Below are 19,010 nucleotides of genomic sequence, written 5' to 3' on the forward strand. Positions count from 1 at the left end.
CGAATATTTCAACCTGTGTGCATGCTATTTTAGTATCGGTTTGGAAATTTAGTATGTATACGTGTGTATGTATGTGTGTGTGTGTTAATGTATCTGTCATTGTATTCTCTTATAATTTTATTATGTTTCATTTATGTAAAATTCATTCATGTTTTGTTATATATTTGGTTTCAGTATTATAAATGTATGTATTGTAACTTTTATTCACCAGAGTTAGGTGGCAGAGCAGCCCAAGGCTGAATCTCGCTCTGTAGTAAATAAAAATACTTTTCAATTCAATTCAATCGCCTTCGAATATTAGGATCGTTGTAAGAGAAAATAACACACAGAAGCAAGGAAAGTAAAGACGTAGAAAGTTATTCTTGAAGGAAAAAGAGAACAGATATGAGTAGAAACAGCGAAGGAAGGGTGGTTGGAATTTCGTTAGTATTGAATGGGTGTTTCCGTAAGCCCTTTGCTGTCCTACGACCTCTGAATTCTAATGAGAGGTGTCGGAGAACGGAATCTTCCTCTGGAAGAGATTTAAAGGTGCCTCACACGTCCTCTTGCCCTCGTACACCTCTAGCACCTGTTGGAACACCTGAGAGTGAAATTGCTATTCTCCGCAGACACTTAACAGCAATAACTTTCGAGGAATGGAGATTTTAAGGACAAAAAGACCGAAAATAATTAGTTTATGCAGCTTTTCATTGGACAGGGCCGGCCTACACTCTGTCCCTCGAATCTCTGGAGTTAGCCAACGACAAGTACACTCAGAGAACTAAATGCATCATACCGATTGATGCACTAAAGTGTGTTTTGTGGCTTCTTCAAAGAATCAGATTCGCATTCGATGCATTTGGGTGCATTTTTGTATGTCGTGAAAGAAACACCAAAGTGCATCATTTGATTCAAGTGAGGATTTATTAGAGTCGAGATGCACTTCAATGCATCAGTTGATGCGTTTGATGCATCAGGATGCACCTTTTTTGATGATGCAGTTAAACGTTTCGTCTGAGCTACATAAACTCTGTAGCTCAGACCAAACGTGGTAAACGTGAAATGTGTCTGTAAGCCCTCTAAGTACTTCAAAGGGCGTGTAAAGAGGTCGTGTGCACGTTCTTACGGGCTGATGTGCTGAACGATGCAATTTCCCAACACTTTCGCTTTTGGCACTTACAACGTTTACCACTTTTAGTCCTCAAGTAATGATCGCATCATTACACCAGTAACATTCTCTATCATAGTTGTGTTCTGTTTACTTTTCGTTGAATTTTGACGCTGTAGTGAATTACATTGTTTCATATAAAGTATGATTCTTGCTGGGAAATCTGATGGTAAGAGACCTGTAGGAAGGCCAAGGCGAAGATGGAGGGATAACGTTGAGATGGACCTAAAGGAAATCGGTAAGGATGGAAAAGATTGGATTGATCTTGCTCAGACATAAACCTTCGGGTTTAATAAGGCTAGAGAGTTAGTTAGTCATATAAAGTATATTTGCACTTCATGATTTAATTATCTAATTAAACGAACAGTGTATATTAACTGTTTTTGATTGAAATGCTTGAACACTATTTTCATGTAGTACCTTTTTAGAATATGATTTCTGTAATTTTTGGTTTATTTTTAAGCCTGTCAAAACAATCCATGAAGTCAGGACAAATCAAAATTAATTGCTTAATTGAAAGCACCAGCGTTCTATAAACTCGTAACCGCACACAAACAACTAATTTTATCTGGCGCAGTGCCTAGGGCGAGTGTCCGAGTTACCCCTCCCTAGGGCCGATTCTGATTGGCTATGTCCATTACTGGGAAGCCAAGGGTGTAAATTGTGTTGTTATTATCTCCTCTTATTCAATAAACAAAAACAAAAAAATTGTTCGTCACTCCAAAAAATCACATGTCAAATAAATAAATACTCGAACAAACTTCCAGGTATACAATACTGAATTTTCACGTAACTTCCACATAGTATTGAAAATAACTCACGTAAGGCTTCTGTCGTATACTGGCTAACACTACACGCTAGATTTGTACATAAATACATAACTTGAATGATGTTCCGTACATCTGTATTCTGTTCGTTCGTTTTGTACTCTATGTTTATTTTAAAACTTTACAATAGACAATGCATGTGTTATTATAATATTCTTGTGAGTTATAGAGAATGCTAGTTGAAATTAATTGCATTTTTTATATATGCTCGCATTACTTTGTACGATATTGAACGCATTTTCAGTCCATATAAATCTTTTTATGTACAACAGGAGGATATTTACGTTTCAGCACTTGAATTAAAGTTTGGTAATATATTGTTTTGGGTACTATAGAACATATTGTATTTCAATGTTGCATTACAATCAGTGTCGTGTAAGTCTAGTTTGATATGCCATTGTTTTGGTCTCACAGAAAATAAAGCACATATTTAATTATTTTGCATTGCAATTGATATCATGTAAGGCTAATGCATTATATTTAGCTGGGTGGGCAGCTTGCTTAATGAAAATTGTCATTGTAAGCCCATATTTCAATTAATACAACTAGGTGTAGATTTACATATCCATCACTTCTTAGGTACTGATAAACCCGTTTCTTATCTATAGCCATCAAGGTTTTGTGATTTGTTTCTTACATTTCTCTTATGGAGATATTTTCGATAATCCTATATGGCTCTCTTAAAACGTATTGTTTATCTAGTTTGCTGTTCTAGACTTGCGTTCATTTGTTTAGAAGCAGTATTCACTTGACGCTCGCAAAATTACAAATTCTTAGTTTTTCTTCTCGTACCGTTTACATCTAACATCTTCAGTAATGTTGATGTTTCCCCAAATGCTTATAGCTACTCTTCCACGAAAAGATTTGCAGAAATACATTTCTCTATCACAATCATTTCTTTACTCTATGGGTATGTCATTACTCTATCTTCTTAAATACAATAAATACAAACATTTGTATGATGAGTCATTTTGAAATACCTGTATGTAAAATCTATTGCGCTTGAAATTAGCATATACTGCCTATTAAAAATCTAATATATGCGGCGCAATAGCCTTTTGAGGGTGGGGGCCTGTCAAGTGGCTTTTTCATTGGGTGGTCATCACATCTAGTACCATGGACGCTGTTTTCGGCTTATATTCTAATGGAGTATAATTGTCAGATAAACAGCTTACTGCACTGTATTGTAATCAAAACTCAAGTAATAAGAATATGGGTGGAACGTGGAGTCCTCCACCGCCCATACAGAAGTGAGATCTAATTTGATCTTGCTCTGTAAGTTTGAATTTATTGTTAAGTCCACTTTATGCACTGAGAGGCTAATGGAGACTAGATCCGAACCAGTATTTGCCTCCACTTAATGTCCAACCCGGATCTTTTAATTACAAGGCGGCGGCGTTACCACTAACCCATCTGTGCAGATCACGTATTTCGTTATACGGATGTGTCCTGATCCCTAATTCAGTAATTCTTTTCCCGATTTTCTGGATCCAAAACATTCTGGAAAATTCGAATTGTTGTGTATTATAAGTGTTCAATTCTCGACGCTAGACACACATTTCGTTTAGAGAAGTTTCTAAAAACTCCAGTAATAAATTTACAGACATTGATTTGTTTTATAAAAATCCTAAGACCTTCAATAATGAATATCAAGACGCGCTTTTGTTTTATTGCAATTTCTAAACTTCAATAATATGTTGCCAGACGCACATTTGTTTCAGTGAAATTTGTAAAACTTTCAGGAATAACTTGCCAAACGTACATTTGTGTTAGAGGACATCTGAAGGATTTCAGCAATAAATTAACAGATGTAAGTAACATTTCAAGAGAATTTCTTGTCCATAAAATAAATCCACGAGGCACTAATTTTGTTTCTGTAAAAATATTAGTAATTTCATCAATAAATTGGATTTGAGAACTTCTCACATAATTAGGTAAGACAAGAGACACGAATTGAAGAATGGAAACGAACAGAGTAAATGATACAGAAAAAAATAATTAAATATGCAAAAAGTGTTTCAAATGTAACAAAGTGAAATATTTATGTAAGAGATGAAATGCATCGTATTAAAAGTTGCACTCGCCAACAACATCTAAATGCATTGAATTTATGCATATAATTTTCTGCATTTATGCTTTGCAATTCACAAACGTGATTCTTCAGTGTAAAGCTAATATGATACAACTATTACACAAATCTTGAACAAATTGTAATTTATTCTTATAGCTGCAAACATTTATGTTATGTGGAATTATGTTTTCTGCTTGGACATGCATCAAACAACAAATTAGTATATGAATATGATTCTAAATGGATATCGTAAAGGATAAATTACTACACAACTTATGGTTAAAACACATTTTCATATTGAGTATAAATATTAATGTTTATGACCGAGAGACTGTTGTAGAACATCGTTTCTTCCTATGCAAATTAGCTGAAGAAAAATTATTTGTATTGTTATGGCCATTTTTAGGTGATGGGGTAATAAGTCATAACCAAACATCGAATTTAAAACGTAATTAACACATGCTTTAATATATTGTAATTTCCAAAGTTACATGTTTGTAATATTAGCTCGCAATATTCATGTTATGTAGTGTTATTTGTAAATTGGAATACTCTTAGAGTTTTATGGCTTTTTTCACAGCAAGAATATTATTGTGGACATGTTTTTCCAATCGTTACTGTCGGAAATGAAGTTTACAACTTACATATATTTTATTGAAGTTTTATTATCTTTTTCGTTATGTTAATTTATGTTTTACAGCCTTAGTGTCATTCCATGGAATAATAGTTATGCTATTCAGAACAACCTAAAAATAAGAAATATGAGAGTAGTCCATTAAGTAGAATGTATGATTAGTATAGTAGGATTAATAACCAAACCTTACGACTTTACATTTCTCATTGCCATTCAGACTTTATAAATATTGTAGAAGAACCAGAATCACAATTACATTGTACTCATTTTGGTACCAATATTTTATCATCTCCTTTACCTGCAATTATACATGTGTATATATTCAATATTTTATGTAATTATTGCACAAGTTTTGTTCTTGTATGGTGAGAGACAAGTGAAGGATACCTATTCGTTAATTTGATTATTTAATTGATTACTTGTATTATCGATTAAGTATGTTTGTATGTATGCTAATGTTTGTACTTTTTGCTGTAATTGGAAATGTTATTCCTGTTGAGGGCAGTAATTAATTAATTAACTAAATATATTTTCCTAATTTTAATTTCTCAAGTTGGGTTATCTATGTAATCAAATTTATGAAAACACATATTCAGAATTTTTATAAGTTTTTTTCAAAGCAATAGGAAAAAGCCAGACAGTATAAGCTGCTGCTTACATGTCCACTGTTTGTTGTAGTACTTGTACAAACAGTTGCTTTGAAGCTTTCATTACTTCTAGCATTATTTGAAAGTATTTTTCTAATATTTTTTATATTAAGCAGTAATTCAACAAATTGTTCCTTTAATCTTTCTTTGCTTCTAGTAATAATTGAGGGATCGGTTGTTTTTAGTAGTAATTGTAGTAGTAATTAAACACAACCAACTGTTTAGTTCGTCTATTACTACTAGCAACAATTGAAGAAGTAGTTGTTTTACACTTCTATTATTTCTATTAAGTAATTGAACACAAGCAACTGTACAGATCTTCAATTCCTTCTACAAATAATTGAAGTTGCAGTTATTTTTTTTCATTCATTGCTTCTAGTTCTATTTTAGAAAGTAATTGTTCTTAATCTTTAATTACTAGAAGTAATTGAACACAAGCAATTGCTTAGATCTTCCAATATTTCTTGCAAAAGAAGCAGTTGAAATGGCAGTTGCTTCTAATCTTCTATTGCTGTTAGTAATAATTGAAAACAAGCAATGTCTGATCTTTCAATACTTACACCGAATGAAGTAGTTGCTTCTAATTTTCAATTAGCTTTATCTCGCATTAATTGAAAAAGCATTGCTTTCTAATCTGTTAGTAGTAAATTAACACAAGCAATTGCTTAGATCTTCCAATCCTTCTAGCAAAATACGTAGTTGCTCCTAATCTTCAATTTTTACCTCACAATTGAAAAAGCAGTTGTTTCTAATATTCTGTTACTGTTCATGCAACTTGAACACAAGCGATTGCTCGGATCTTACAATACTTCCAGCAAAAGATGCAGTTACTTCTGTTCTTCCATTACTTCTAATGGTAGCTGAATACAAGCAATTGATTAGATCTTAAAATTCTAACAAAAGAAGCAGTTTCTTTTAATCTTCAATTATACATCCCATTATTGAAAAAAAAGTTGCTTCTAATCTTCCAATGCTGTTAGTAGAAATTGAACACAATACTTATCTCAATAGAAGCAGTTGCTTTTAATCTTCAATTATATATCTTGCAATAATTGAAAAAGCATTACTTCTAATCTTCTATTACTATTAGTAGTAGTAATTCAGCACAAGCAATTTCTCAAATCTTCCAATACGTCTAGGAAAAGAAGCAGTTGAAAGAGCAGTTGCTTCTAACCTTTTATTACTTCTAGTAGTAATTGAACATAAGCAATTGCTTAGATTTTAACCGGCCTCCGTGGTTTAATGTTTAGAACAGTGTAGTGCTTCTAGTATTAACTGAGGACAAGCAACTGCTTACATTTTTCTACACTTCAATCAAGAGATGCAGTTGCTTTTAACCTTCCATTAGTTCTAGTAGGTATTGAACACAAGCAATTGCTTAGAGCTTTCAATACTTCTAGTAACAAAATGTACAATCGCTTAGGTCTTCCAATATTTCTAGCAAAATAAGCAGTTGCTTTTAATCTTCCATTACTTTTAATAGAAATTGAACACAAGCAAATGCTTAGATCTTTCAATACTTTTAGCAAATTAAGCAGTTGCTTTAAATCTTCCATTACTTCTAATAGTAATTTAACATAAGCGAATGCATAAAGCTTCCAATACTTCTAGCAAAATATGCAATCGAAAATTCTTTTATGATGTATTGGTATAATGAATAGAATTATGATGGATAATACCAGTGCTTCTCAGATTTTTCAATACTTCTAGCTACAGAAACAGTTGCTTTTAATCTTCCATTACTTCTAGCAGTAATTGACACAAGCAATTGCTTGTATCTTCCAATGGTTCTAGCAAATGATGCAATCGCTAAGATCTCCCAATACTTTTAGCAAAAGAAGCAGTTGCTTAATCTTCCATTACTTGTAATTGAACACAAGCAAATGACTCGATCTTTCAATACTTCTAGCAAAAGATGCAGTTGCTTATAACCTTCCGTTACTTCTAGTAGTAATTGAACACAAGCAATTGCTTAGAGCTTTCAATACTTCTAGGAAAGGATTGAGTTGTTTTAGACATTACATTGCATCTCGTAATAATTGAAGAAGCCGGTACTGATAACAACTGGACAGAACAACCGGTTGTATCTTTGATTCAACAAACTCTGGAGACTGAGGAAGATAAAATACATGTCCTCACGTGCTCATTATTTTCCAGGGATCCCAATCTCGTTAACTCCAGGCGAGATCAGTGGATTCGCAGCAATGAAGACCTCTTTACGGACCATATCAGATCACACAAGATTGAATCCCTTTTGTCTGCTGTATCCACGGACAGGAAGCTGCCAAGTCGCGTCCACGGTATCACCTGACGAGTACATGTACAGGAATAAATTTGATATGGAAATGGCCGGGCAATTATTCCGCTGCTAACATGTTCCAGAAATCGATGCGTGGAGATAAACATAATTAAGAGACGAGGCCAGCTTTCAATATATTTGCGTGTTTAATACGGTGGGATATACCTTAACACAACAATCCATTACACGGAAACCGCAGGACTAGCACGCAGAGCTTCTATCGCTACAATTTTTTCAACATAATGGAAAACCTTGTGCGGAATCATTAATTGAAACCGTCTGGTCACTTGGGTGGGGTCCTTCAAATGAAATTTCCTGGAAAACCTTACTTTATGTTCTTCCTGTGTTAATAAATTCTTGTCATACCCTCTTTTTTTTACAGAAAAAAACGGTTCCTCAACATCTTTGCAAACTAATTGGAGAGGCCGATTAGATATTTCAATTTTCTGGTACTTATAATTCCACATACGTGCTGGCGGGCTTGTTCGCGTGTGTGGCACTTCACGCATGTTTATTGTGCCCCCGACCGCTCGAGAAACCTGGGCTTCGTTTCCTTCGGATATTACGAGAACAGTTGCTCGTACATGTGAGAGGATTAATTTAGTTTCGGAGATAGGCTTAATTGATAGCCCAATTCAAATTCCTCCTGTGGAAAAGTGGGTCTGAAAATTTATGAGGGGATAGTAGCACGACAGGACCAAAGGTTGCTGGACGATTTTCGGCTACTAATAGGCCAAACTGTACAAAAATACCCTTATGTGAAGCAATCAAAGGTTCCCTGGTTCGATACCCGGTGGAGGCCCATAGTGGTGAAAAGGAACTACTTCATTACCAGTTATTGGTGTGTACATATGTAGGAAGGCACCATTCTCATGTCCAAACCATTAACAATCAATAAGGCTTGCCAGCCACCGTGGCGGAGTAGTTATCACATCGCGCTGCGACGCCAGTGTCCCGGTTCGAATCTTGGCCTGGGCATGGATGTTTGTGAGTGTCCATTCATTAATTTCATCATATCATCATTCATCCCCAATTTCGCAAATTAGCCAAAAGTGGCACAAAAGGCAAAGTAAAATAAAGTAAGTCAATCAATCGATCAATCAAAAAGGGTTCTTGTAGTCTTCCTTCTTGTTTTTGTCACTCACTATTCCACCTGGGTGCGGCAAAGTCAGACGATTTATCACACAGAAAAAAATTAGATATATTTGAATTAACGAAACAAGTTTCAATAAGTTCCTTTTTATAACGTTAAATTAAAAAATTGGTAGGTTTTACAAAATATCTTGCAACTTTAAACAAATGTGCAGGAGAAACATTTAGTGCGCGAACAACAATTTATTTTCGCCCTTTCAAACAAATGTTTGATTACAGAAACTATTTTTTGGTTATTCAGAAAACAACCTTTTTCTCTTTGCAAGAACAAAAATCATGATAGAAATATCACAATGTGACGAGACGTGGAGACACGTGCTAATGTCGAATCGGTAACGTCTTCAGTAACTGCTTCTTCAGACTTCAATTATTGCGAGATGCAATGGAAGATAAAAAGTAATTCGATCTTTTGCTTGGAGCATTGAAAAATCTAAGCAATTGCTTCTGCTCAATTACTATTATAAGTAATGGAAGATTAGAGCAACTCCATCTTTTGCTAGAAGTGTTGGAAGATCTAAGCAATTGCTTGTGTTCAATTACTATTGGATGTAATGGTAGATTAGAAGCAACTCCATCTCTTGCTAGAAGTGTTGGGAGATCTAAGCAATTGCTTGTGTTCAATTACTACTGGAAGTAATGGAAGATTAGAAGCAACTCCATCTTTTGCTAGAAGTGTTGGAAGATCTATGCAATTGCTTGTGTTCAATTACTATTGGAAGTAATGGAAGATTAGAAGCAACTCCATCTTTTGCTAAAAGTTTTGGAAGATCTAAGCAATTGCTTGTGTTCAATTACTACTGGAAGTAATGGAAAACCAGAAGCAATTGCTTCTTTGGTGTCCTTGTAATATTCGAAAACTGCACATCGTACGAACATATGACGTATTGTACACGCTGTTGCTGTGTGACCGTCATTCTCGTCTCTTATTTGATTTTTCGATGTTATTGCATTTTTACAAGATACTTTATTTCCGATGCTGAATTCCTAGGGTTATATTTTTACAAATTTATGAGCATTTTATTCCACAAATATCAAAACAGAATCTCAAATAAACTCTTCAAGAAAATTAATTCTTCTTTAATGATTAATCAGTATCAGTTCATGTACAAATTTAAAGTTTCTCTACATTTCTTTCAAACTGTTTTAGCTTGAAGAGTTTATTTGAGATTCTGTTTCGATCTTACAGTAACATGTTTTTAGGATAGAGAAACGCATATTTTGTAATTTTTAAACGATGATTTCGTTACTTCTGCTTATAGTGCATAAGATAATCATTCAATATTGTAGAAACTAGATAAGCTTTCGTTCGCTGACCATATCTCGTTCATATTGTCCTTGAATCTTACTTTTTCCTGGCATTTCAGTGTGTTGGGGATTTTTACAACGCCGCGATGAAACAATTAAGAAAAACAGGTGGCGAAAACAGTCCATGTTCGTGCACGTAAGATGTACAAAACGAAACAAGTGAACGACGGAGGTAATGCCTAATTAACGTTAATTTGCCATGTGTGGTCGGTGATGAAATTGGTGTTTTTTCAACGCTATTAAACTTTTTTTTATAAAGTACACCTTAACAGAACCTGTTGAGTTGGATAATTAAGATTTTTAGAGCCTTTCCCTAAAGATAATTTTAGTCGTAAAACTCCTTTGTTTCCTAGACCTCAGCTTGTGTGTGCCCGCTTTATGTCTTACTCGGGGCTCAAGACACCGGTCTGTTCTTTGTGGTTGTGTGTTGAACCCATCTTCGCACGGGTGTAATATCTCCCTGCTGATAAGGTTTGCCAGACTTAAAATGTTGTACGCTGCAAGTGTCAAAATCGTGAGAAACGAAAGTCAAAACCGGCTCGCGAATAACACTTCTGCTGGGGTTCTTAACCTAAGGGCTAATTCTTCCTTGAGGCACTACTTTGTACATTGTTGTCTCCTCGCGGGAATGCAGAAGGCTCTCTCGTGATTGGTCTCGTCTAGAACTATATTTTCAAACTATGTTTGAATCCAAGATTCCTTACCTAATTCTCGAATCAATGATTTACTTTTCTGATTCTCGAATCAATGATTTACTTTTCTGATTCTCGAATCAAGGCTTTCCTTTTCTGATTCTCGAATCAAGAATTCAGTATGCGATTCTCGAATCCAAGAATCCTTAACCGATTCTCGAATCCAGGATTCTTCCACAATTCTCAATCCAGAATTCCTTACTTAATATTCCATTTCAGGAGAATCAAGGAATTCCAGGAATACTTACTTACCCGTTTCTCAAATCCAGAATTCCTTACACGATTATACGTCACTACATAAAGTTTACCACTGTAATTTGATCCGATATCCAGTTCTTAATTTTCGTACACTTTCTAATTCGCTCTTCATGCATTTCATGTAAGCATGATCATGTAATCATTTCATGCTTCATCTTTATCCTCACGGTTAACCAATAATGGTTGAAAATGACGTAAAATCAGACAAATACAGCAGTAATACTCGCAAATATTGTTTGATTTCTTACACAATTCGTTTCCACTTTTTATTATCTTTATCATCAATAAAATTCAAAGTTCAAAAAAAGCGCGTGCCACTACAAAATGAAATTGTGATGTAGAGAACAATTTATGAAAAGTTGACTAGCAGTTGTTTTGGTTTCAAGACTGCATGCATTAACTTTGCAGCTAGCGCCACAGCAGTGACATTTTCTCTGCTGATACACAAGCTCCCTATAAAAAGGTCCGCAACTGTATTACTAATACATGTAGGCCTAGCTTCGTAATGCTACTATGGGGGTTTCACAATTAAAGCCAAGGACGAATAAGGGTTTACACGATCAAATTCAGGGAAATCAATGTTCGTAATCTGTTTGGAGTTGTCATGGTCCAGCAGCAAGTTATTGTGCATGTAATCGATTTAAAACAAAGTAAAAAGGACAAATTTTACATGAAGCACGTTAACAGTTCTGTTCCTACTTACGGTAAGCACATTCAGAACACGTTCGAGGAATTTTAAAACAATAGCTTCGCTAACTGAGTGTTATTGTTTCAGGTAAACGTTTACAGTGAACTCTGCTCAACGTTTAAATGTGTAGGTCGTTTTAAACTATACCCAATGAAAACAATAAGCCTTGCTTTCAAGGTCGAAGCCTCATGACATGTTCTCTACCCGAAATGTATTTATAGATATATTCACATTAAGTAATAGCCGTCATTTGTATTTTGATTGTCAGAATTTGTGAGGTATATAAAACTACGCTATTCTGTCGTGTAGCGAACACAACAATAATTGTCGTGTACTCCTCCTCGGCTTAAAATTATGATTGTTTTAGATGAAGTGGTACTGGATATTCTATTTAGCAAGACTTGTGCTGACTTTATTGCAAATAATAGTATCATGCACACAATAAAGTGCAGGAAGGTGACTGTTTCCTACACCACTATTTGTTACGTTTAAAAAAGGGGAAGGGAGGAAATACAACCATATTAGGAGGAAAGTATATCGCGCCCTTTCTGCAAATAGCCAAAGTGCAATAGATCATCACCTTCTCAATCTGACAGACATCATAGCATTTGTAAACGTGCAAATTTTTCTTGCAAAGCAGTGGCGGGCAGTGGTCGACATACCAGGGAAAGGGTACGAGCTTTGCGATATATGTATTAGTGTATATAATAATATATATAATATATAGGGGAGACCGGGGTAATTAGAACAGGAAACAGCCTGTAGAAGTTCCACTGTAAATTACTCAGAAAGTTACTGATGGATTTTTTAAAAATTTCTACCATTTCAAAGGACATCTTTTGTATATTTTTGAAAAAAATAATGACCATACCTGCATTGCAAATACTCGTCCAAAAAAAAAAAATTGTCATGACACCATAAAATTGTTCCAATTACCCCATTTGGGGTTAATGGAACATAAGTTAGAAATTTCAACTGAATAGCTTTAGATTGCTGTTGGGGTAATACAAACATCATATATAAATGTCTCATTTATCCTGCAAATTTGAACACAATAGCTCTACTTCTTCTGGAGTTATCAATGCTTGTTTAAATAAAATCCCAAGTTAACGTCTTTTTTCATAAAGTTCAATTTCCCAGCTGTGAAGCAAACATGTGTGAATGAAAATCAGTGTTCTATGATTTATTTGAAAGGTTACAGGCCATTCTACAATGTAGTAAAGAAAAACTTCTAATAGTTACATGTACAATCTAGTATATCAATTAGAAAAAGTACAAAAAAAGCATCTTTTTTGGAGGAAAACTTACTCCAATTTGTAACAAGTAGTGCTAATACTTCTAAAAACACTTAAGATAACTTACACTAACAGGTTTAACTGTCGTGAGAAACTAATATATACAGAAATTAAGCTTATCAGTCTCAAAAAACAATTATATATGAAACCATAAAATATAGGCTACATGACAAAAGCTACACCAAAGAACACTTGACCCATATTAACATTTGTCAGTTTGGCACCAGTAGATCTACTGATTTGAATGTTTGATTTCTTTTTTGAAAGCTTCATACTTGCTCTTAATGATGTCATACAATGGAAGGGTAAATGGACCGATTCCATTTAACTCCAAAGGTCCGTAAAATATAAACTTCCTATCAATTTCCTCAACATCGGGTCTTCGTGGCCAATCGAACTTGCCAGTTTCTTTTTCCTCCAGAAACTTGATCGTTGCTTTAGACTGGCCATTGGAGATTTTAATAATTCCACCAACATACCACTTTCGCTCGTAATATACAGCGTAGTACTTTTCCAGTTTGAATAGGCCTACATCGTCATCCTCTGATTCTTCATCGGCCTCATTAGGCCTACCACTTTCCTCATTGTTTTCCTGTGTTGTGTTCCGTTTTGGAACAGTTGGTATACCAGAACAACCTGGCTGATTTTCAGCTGCTGGGCCTGGTTCACTTTCAGCCTGTGGCTCCACGTCATCTTCAATGTCGGTGCTGTTTTCATCATTGAGAGATAGGTCTATTTCACTTTCTGAAGAAGTAGAGCCGGATTGAAGGGACATTCTTTTCTTGTCTTTTTTGGTCTGTCCTGTGGGTATTTTTTTCTGAGTAGGGCGATTTCTTTTTTTGGCACTGGTAGGCCTAGTAGACATTTCTTTCAGTCGCTGCATAGCATCTTCAGTTGTTAGAATTTCGCCATACTGATCAGAAAGGCATACTCTTGATAGATTACCACTAGACATTGTTCTTGGATTTTGTCCGCTTGGTCTGTGTTGTTTACTAAGAGATTCTCTGATGAATTGTTCAAAAGACAGATACTGGGATGGTGGTGTAGTACTTCTATTCAGAACATTTTCAACATCTGAAGGCGTTGGCATTGCTGTTGAAGTAATGGAAGAGAAAGGAGTGGTTGGTTGGCTGGCAGTGTGAATGTTTACTGGATCTTGAACTGCTCCTGGTGGGATGTCAGTGGAGGCATTTCGTGAATTCTGAGTCATCTGAACATCAGCAACAACTGTTGATCCAGGTTGTATGTCTTCTTGACTTTGATTACGAAATCGTGCTAGGGCAAGGGGGTCAAATTCTTCACATGGAAACATGGATTTATCCAGTGGAAACAGACCAGTAGTTTTAAATCCCGACACTAGGTATGATTTCTTGAAACTCCTAGACCACACTCTCCCTATGTACTGAGCAAAGACAGACTTCGGCAAACGAGCACCAGGATTGGTTCAGTTCCAGTCTAAAAGCAGGTTGTTCCAAAAGTAGTTACGTTTCATGGTATTTCAAGAAGATGTTCTTATTACCCCATGACTGTTCTAATTACCCCAAGCAAAATCAAGCAAATTACGCAATGTTCTAATAACCCCTTTGCAGAAATTTTTGGGGTAATAAGAACTTTGCTTATAAAAACCAGGCAAATTGCCCATAGACAACCAAACTCACATGAAAAGATGTGTGACCTTATGTTTTATTATAGGGGTGAAGAAAATGTTGCAAGGGTTCTTTCATTCACATCCAGTATATGCAGAAGCAGAGAAACACCAAACATGTGTCACATCATTTTTTGCAGGTGTATAATAAAAGTCAAATAAAACTTACTTTTGTGTAGTTATTCCAATAACAAATTTTCTGCATGTAGGTTTAGTGTAGGTACATAGGTATGAAATGTTATTACACCAGTCTTTTCGTTTTAAATTATTCTACATTAACATGTTCCAATAACCCCATGTTCTAATTACCCCGGTCTCCCCTAGTGTGGAAAGACAGTAATAGCTTATGAATTGTATTCTTCGTTTTAACGGACCATTCTACTATTATATTATTTAGCATTATCATTTGCACCATAAATAATCCTTGTTCATACATGTAGCGAAGAATTATATATGTTTTTGTGAGAAGAGTAGTTGCTATTAGTTGATGCGAAAGATGAAATTTTTTATAGCTTTTATTACGTATTTTGTTTTTAAACAACATTCGTAAAACAACACATTCCTACTTTTAAAAATTTTGTTTTGAAATGTTTGTTAGAGAACAGCAGTTCTGGCATGTCCACCCACACAGAAATCCAGAGCAGATTTTTTTCAATATATGGTACAGGCAGCTTGTGGTCGAGAGAGTTAAGTGGTCGACTCTCAATCTCTCCATTGAAGTTTCCGGCTTCGGTTAGGGCATGGGTGTCGCTTCATCAATTTTATCATACCATCGCTCATCCTCACTGACACGATTAGACAATTCTGAGATTCCTGAAATTGCGTAAAGGGAGTGTTCCGTTTTTTTTGGCAGTCAATAGGCCTACATTATTCTACCATTTGTACCCCACCCCCTCAAACTTCTACCCTTGTCTCCTAACTTTCCAACCTTTCTCCAATAATACATGCCCTTTATATTATTTTCATTTTTAAAGACGAACAATAATAGCCTATTTTAAAGAAAGTACTTTAAGTGTTACTGTTAAAGAACACGTTTATTGTAGGCATGTGTTGATTTAATATTCATTCTCTAAGAAGCGATTATCGACAAGCAACCACTTTTCTGCAAAATATTTCAGTAATTCTTTTTTAGTACACGTTATACATTTAACTGGAACATCCGGACCGATCAGCTGCTGATTTTGAGGAGGAGTCTGCTCAATTTGATCGACTGGGGCCAGTCAGTTCACTGGGCATTTTTAGTCTCAACATAGACACCTGCAATAATACACAGACGTTCTTGGAATATACAAACAACACGGATTATAAACCAGTAATTCAGTGGAAGAACTGGGGGATAATATTGGAAAACATGAAGGCTTCTTTGTTTTTAGATCTTCTGTTCATTTATTGTTTCTTTCCGGTTTGAAATGGCATATGCTGAACTGGAAATTTCAAGAAATAAATACATACCAACAGTTCTCTTCATTTCAATACAGGCATATGTTAATTGTCCAGTTTCGCTTCACCATATGTCTTTCTTTTTACAAAAGCGACCGTTTTCCCAAATCATTCGATAGTTTGGTATTTCTTCTGTCCCTTTCTCTTTGTTCACTCAACCATTCTTTCACTCTTTATACACCCAGTTTTTCTTTCCACATTTTACTCTTCGCTGTAAACTCCTTGTGTCAAGAATTTTTGCAATGTCCTGGAATCCTGACTCGGCCTCCTCTCAAAATAATAGATACGAAAATGTGAACAATTGCTTTAAAACTTGCTTATCCGAGAGGGGTGCTGCTGGGACCACCCCCTCTTGTTTTTCGATTTTTTAACTGTAAACATTTTTTAATAAAAATACAAAATTTGCGTAGTGGGCCTATCAGCCGTCCCCTCCCTTCTCCCCTTAGGATATGTGTCAAGCCAATGGAAGTGTGACATTGCAATTGGTTGGTAATTGATGGTAATTCTTGCAGTTATTATAATTAATATACAACTTCAATTATATAAACAAAAAGCATTGCAAACTTAATATTTTTTTTAGGTTTACTGCATGATAAAATATATGCAATTATAAAATTTAATACAGGAAAATTTTCTGATGAAGGAATTAAGAAAGATTACCAAATTAAACTGTCAAATAGTTTTGATGTTTTGCAGGATTTAAATGATGATGGAAATATAAATGAAACAGACGTAAATAAGAATTGGGAGCACATACGTAATGCAATAGAATCAGCAGCTAATGAAAGTATAGGATACCATAAACCAAGATAAAGAAAGCCATGGTTTGATAATGAATGTCATAATCTAATAGAAATAGGAAATCAGGCTAGACTTAGGTGGTTAAATAACTCTGATTGTACAAATCTAAGCAATTATAATAGAATAAAGCGAGAAGTTAACCGCACGTTTAGAAGTAAAAAAAGAGACTACTTGAAAAGTAAAATTAACCAAATTGAAACAAACAGCAAAAACAAAAATATCAGAGATTTATATAAATAATAAATAATAAATAAATAATCCGTCGGGCAACAGCCCATGAAGGGCCTAGGCGTACCTACCGACTGCCGGTCTCCCTCCCGCGCTTTCCTTCGCCGCGTGGAGATCTTCAACCAGTATTGGAATAGTCGGGGGGTCAGCCCGACGTATCCCCAGCCGTTATAGTAGGTCGTCTCGACCGGATTACGCTCACTCACTCGGAGCTCCCTAATTTCCTCACGATGGTGGGTTGCCACCGGCCCTATACGTAGGCCGAATAAATTCCGACCAGAGCCGGATTCGAACCTACGCCGTCCCGCAGCGAACGATCTTAAGACGAGTGAACGCCTTAACCCGCTCGGCTACGGAGGAGGACCAGAGATTTATATAAAGGTGTAAATGAATTTAGAAAGTAAACTTGATAAAAGATAAAGACGGTGATTTTCTAGCTGACCCAAGCGATATTCTAAATAGATGGAAGAACTACTTTAATGACCTTTTAAATGTCCATGTAGGAGATAAATCAGAAGTAAATGAAGTACACACAGCAGAACCTTTAGTTCCAGAACCTAACTTGACTGAAGTTAAAGATGCTATTAAAAGGCTAAAGAATAACAAAGCACCTGGCATTGATTTAATACCAGCTGAGTTAATTAAATATGGTGGAAATTCGTAAATATGTCAAATTCATAAATCAATTTGTTTAATATGGAATAAAGAAGAAATCCCTCAACAGTGGAAAGAATCCATAATTGTTCCTGTGTTTAAAAAAAGTGATAAAATGAACTGCAATAATTACCGTGGAATTTATCTACTCTCAACAACATACAAAATATTGTCTAACATTCTTTTAACAAGACTAACCCCATATGCTAATGAAATTATAGGTGATTATCAATGTGGATTTAAACGTAACAGATCAACTACAGATCAAATTTTTTACATCAGACAGACACTTGAGAAAAAGTGGGAATATAATCAAAATGTCCATCAGCTATTCATTGATTTCAAAAAAGCATATGATTCGGTCAAAAGAGATAAATTATATAATATATTAGTAGAGTTTGGAATACCTAAGAAGCTTGTTAGTATGATAAAAATATGCACCAGTGAAACAGAAAGTAAAATTCGTGTGGGTATTAATATGTCTGACAAATTTACAATTCATCATGGGTTAAAACAAGGAGATGCATTATCTCCATTGCTCTTTAATTTTGCCTTAGAATATGCTGTTAGGAAGGTAAAAGAAACTAAAGAAGGACTAAAATCAAATAGTGTGACTCAGTTGTTAGCATATGCAGATGATGTAGACTTATTAGGGGATGATATAAATACAATTAAGAATAATGCTAAAATATTTTTCAAAACTGCTAAAGAGATAGGTTTGGAAGTTAACAAAGAGAAAACTAAATATATGCTTACAGGCCGTAAACAAGTGTTAGGTAATAATCAAAATCTAATTATTGATAACAACTCGTTTGAGCCAGTTTCCAAATTCATATACTTAGGAGTAATACCACAGATTAGTAATACTAACAAATGAAAATTATATTAAAGAGGAAATGAAAAGTAGGCTTAATTCAGGAAATGAATGTTACTTCTCTCTTCATAAACTTTTGTCTTCTCGTTTAATATCTAAGAAACTAAAAGTTAAAATATACAAAACAGTAATTTTGCCTGTAGTATTATATGAGTGTGAAACTTGGTCCCTTACATTGAAAGAGGAACATAAATTAAGAGTATTTGAAAATAAGATCCTTAGGAAAATATATGGACCTAAAAGGGATGAGGAGACAGATGAGTGGAGAAGGGTACATAATTCAGAACTACATAATTTGTATTTATATCCAGATATTATTAGAATAATTAAATCAAGAAGACTTAGGTGGGCAG

At 35.0% G+C, this 19,010-nt stretch overlaps 1 long non-coding RNA gene across 1 annotated transcript in view; it reads left to right on the top strand.

Annotated features, from left to right (window-relative positions):
- Nucleotides 1-11,636: 11,636 nt before the first annotated feature.
- Nucleotides 11,637-19,010, top strand: part of LOC146004768 (uncharacterized) — a 32,596-nt gene continuing 25,222 nt past the window's right edge. The window contains exon 1 of the long non-coding RNA XR_014443963.1: nucleotides 11,637-11,736. This is a non-coding gene — a long non-coding RNA (uncharacterized LOC146004768). The remainder of the gene's footprint in view (nucleotides 11,737-19,010) is intronic.

The sequence above is a fragment of the Lepisma saccharinum genome, chromosome 22 (genome assembly GCF_977018435.1).
Source record: "Lepisma saccharinum chromosome 22, izLepSacc3.1, whole genome shotgun sequence".
NCBI lineage: Eukaryota > Metazoa > Arthropoda > Insecta > Zygentoma > Lepismatidae > Lepisma > Lepisma saccharinum.